Here is a 4,243-nt window from a genome sequence, read left to right on the forward strand (position 1 = left end):
TTCCCCCCTCAAGTCTTAAAAAAACAGAGGGAACTGGTTTTTTGGGTGTGTGGGAAGTGAATGGGAAACGATTGTAAAAGCAAAGAAAATTAGCAGCAGAAATTAACATTAGGCATTTTTCTCACTTATCATCCTAAACCCCCAGGTCTCCAGATGAGAACTGGCTATAGGCCAAACTGAGTCAGCTGAGCTGGGGTTTATTGAGGTTCTGCCACAAGAACCACGAGAGACACATTGAAATGGGTCAGACTGGTATGTACTCATGAAGAAGCAAAGTGAACTGAAGCACTAGATGGCTAAGGACCAAGATGGGGGACAGAGAGGGCCAGTGTGCACACTAAGTGCTCATGATGCTGGAAGTAGGGGCCATTAATTAAATATCTGGCCCTTTTCTGAGAGACGGGTCAGTTTAGAAAAGAAGATGAAGAAATGACAGAAGTGGGTAAGTTCAGATGAAGAGCAGGGGGTGACCTTAAATCAAGTTTAGGGCTGTCCCTGTTGTGGGAGTTTGCTAGCTGAGATACGGGACTCTTGAGGCAATTATCAGGAAGCAATGTTTTATTGTGTCAGCACAGACTCTGCGGACTCGTGTCCAAAGGCTGAGCCCCAAGAACAAAGGAGTCTCACCTTATATTCCCTTGCAAGCAGGTTACAGAAGCAAGGTCTAATCCATATATGGTTATATTTAATTTTATTGGCTACTTTACCCTAATGCTATGTGACTTTCCCCTGCCTGGTGCTACGTGACCTTCCTCGTGCTCAGATTTCTCAGGTTTTATCTCTCTGCTATGCCATCCCTACCTCCCTGTTACTTTCTCAGGACTCAGACCTAGTCTGTTTTCTTTTGATCCTCCTCCCTGCTACATCCCTTGGGGAGGTGACCTGGTGAAGTACTTCCTTTGAGGGGTCCCGGCCACTGGATGAAGGAATGGGCATCGGGAGGCAGCAGCAGGCTCAGGATGAATGCTAGGTGGAGAACATGAGTTACTAATGGGCCCATTTGTTTGATAATTCTCACTAAGCTTTCTCCCATAAACCAAAACTTAAGGATTAGAGTGGTCTTGGGGGTAGGGGGAAGAAGGTGGGGACAGAAGTGAGGAGTCATCATGGAGACCCAGCTGGACATGTTAGTGGCATTTAATTTCATTGTACAGATTAGAAAATTAAGGTGGCTTCAAAAGCTGACATGTTCCACAAACTTCACCACATCTGGGCCGATCCATCCCGGGCTCCCTTGACCTGTGATTTTTCTGGAAGTTTTGTCTCACTTGAATGGAAAACACCTTTGACCTTGACCATGAGCTGTAATGTTCTAGTGCTCACAGCCTTCCTGTTGTGCTGACTTTTCGTCTCCTATTTCAAAACAAAACAGTCATATTGCTCAGTGTTCAGAATGCCATGCATCTAGACTGGGGATTATTAAGTGAGCTTTTTAAAAATTTTTCATGGAGGACCATGGTGAGAGATCTCAGTGCCACTCCGCATAACCCTGGGTAATGTTTTGTTCTGTCATCTTTAAGGATGATGCACTAGGTGTGAAGACGGTCCACAGTTGAGGCCCAATTACGATTCTCCAGCGAGCACGCTCGCTGCATGTTGAGGAAGTCTTAAACGAGCACTTAAGCTGTAATGCCTCTGAGCGCACCGCTGTGGATTTGCAAGCCAGCTTTGATTCCTGCACCAGGAGCGGCCTCCTCCCTCGCTGCTCCCACAAGCACTTTTATGACCAAATTATTAGACCATTATGGTCTACGATTGTCTTTTACCGCCTTTGATTTTTTTTCTGTTGTCAGACGTGAGGAAAGTGATGTGTAATACAATCCAAAATGCTCTTGTTTGTTTTAATCTACTGTTTTAATATATTATGGCTTCCTGCCATTACCCTTCTCTGGAAGGCCCTAGGGCCCCTTGGAGACGGCTCAAGCCTGCACCGTGCCGGGCACTTTGGAGCTTTGTGCAAAGTGGGGGCATGTGTGCTTCTGCCAGGTTGGGGGTTCAGCTGGGAATGGACTGGAAGCTGGGGCCAGAGGCCTTGGTGGTTACTGGAAAAGACCTGGGGACTGGGCAAATGGAACTCGTCCTCTAAAAGATCTCTTCCAAGCTCTGTGTTGCAGCAGGTGCTTCTGTGGGATTGGGGTCTAAGACCTTTTTTCTGTTGCTATAACTGAATAGCACAGATGGAGTAATTTATAAAGAAAATAAATTTAGGACTGGGTGTGGTATCTCATGCCTATAATCTCTGCTACTCAGGAAAAAGAGATCAAAAGGATGACTGTTCAAGGCCAGCCCAGACAGAGACCCCATCTCAACAAATGAGCCGGGTATGTTGTCTCATACCGAATCCCAGCTACTTAGGAGGCATCTCTGACCCAGGACAGCCCTACACAAAAACTTGAGATCCTACCCGAAATATAATGAAAGTTAAAAATGGCTAGAGACTTGGCTCAAGTAGAAGAGCAACTGCCTAGCAAGCACAAGACCCTGAGTTCAAACCCCAGTACTACAAAACAAATAAATAAGAAAAGAAAACAAATTTATTTCGTATAGTTCTGGAGGCTGAAAAGTCCAGTGTGTGACAAGGCTAAGACCAGAGATCTTCAGGCTTGCGTGTGCTCACATATTACATCACCAGGGACCATACTTCACTCTGTGACAATTTCATCTGTGTTCTGGGAAAGCACTTGAAACCCACCTCGAGCCCAAGAAGGGTGTGGATCAAATGGTTTGAGTGACCCTGCTAAAACTCATGTTGAAATGCAACCCTCACAGAGGAATCAAGAGATGATGTCGGTTTGGGATCACAGTTAATGGATGAATAGGTTAGTGAGGGTGTGGCCTGATTATAAAAGCAAGCTCACTCTGGCTTGCCTTGGGATGCCCTCCACCATCTTGGAATACCATAGAGGGTCCCTATCTGGGACCCGTGGCCCTCCCTCTAACAGAAACACTTAAGACAAGGTTTGTCATCATTCACACGCTTTCCCGTGAACCCCGTCAGCCCCCCAGCCCTCCTGGGTCTTTACCTAGGCAGTGCTTCCTCTTCTACCCCATGAGAAACTGTTGGCTTCTGAAGGCCAGTGGCCAGTGAGTCAAGAAAGGCTATGAGCACAGCTATCTATATGTTGGGGTAGTAATCACCAAAGTCATTCTGGAAAGTTCTCTTGGAGAGCTGGTGAATCCTGGTTCACTCTGCCTGCCATGCTGGGTGCTGTCTGAAAGCTGGTCATCCTTGTAAGCTTTTAGTCACACAACAGTCAAGCCCTTAATGTGTGACACTGCCTTGAACTTTTCCTATAATCAACCAACAGCCATTTATTGAGTGTTGGTGATGGTTCTGTACCTCTCTGTGTCTCAGCTGCCTCATCTGTAAAGAAGGCATAAACACACAATGATTCAAGTGAAGAACTTTGGGGAGGAAAATTAAGATACTCCTATGTGCCTAGGCTCTGGTTAAACTTCAATTGAGCTGGATCATCATTTGTCAGTGAAAACAACAAGGCTTTGCGCACAGTTGGCAGTAGAAAGTGAGCCATTAAAATCAAATTCAAATGTCAAGCCATTAAAATCAAATTCAAATTCAAATGTCATGGGCAACAGCAGCTTTGGGAGGAAAGAATGTTTTCCTTAAAGATGATTGACCTTCCGTTCCAAGGTGCCAGATAACAAAAACCCCATCATAGTAATACGAATGGAAGTAGGGAGAGCATCAACAGCACAGATTCTAATTTCTGTAAGAGAATCAATAAAAAAATGAAAAGTCCTAATATAGAATTTTTAATTCTATTGCAATCACCAGAGGAAGGGAGACTAATGTAGAAAGAATTTGGATTATAATATAAATAAATAAATAAACATGGAAATGTAATTATCACAAGTACTCCCAATGCAACAATAACATAATCAAAAAAAATAAAAATACTTTAGAAAATAGAAACAAAACAATACAAAAAAACCCCAAAGCCCTAGCTGGGAATGAACCAAGCTTCTAGAGAAGGCAAGGGCTTCTTGTATGAATTCTGGGGTCCCCAAATCAAACTCCTCCAAAATCTCGGGCACTGAGCAGGGATGGGGATGTAAGTAGGTACCAGCCCTTAAGAACTGAGTTTACCATCAGCCATCATAACATCCCTGACTCAGGTAAGAGTCTAGGTCATGTGAAATGTACACCTTTGGGAGGGAGGTTAAGAAAGGGAGTAAATTTGATCAAAGGACATATGTGCAAGTATGGAAATATCACAATGAA

The sequence above is a fragment of the Castor canadensis genome, chromosome 4, assembly GCF_047511655.1.
Source record: "Castor canadensis chromosome 4, mCasCan1.hap1v2, whole genome shotgun sequence".
In the NCBI taxonomy this organism is placed as follows: Eukaryota; Metazoa; Chordata; class Mammalia; order Rodentia; family Castoridae; genus Castor; species Castor canadensis.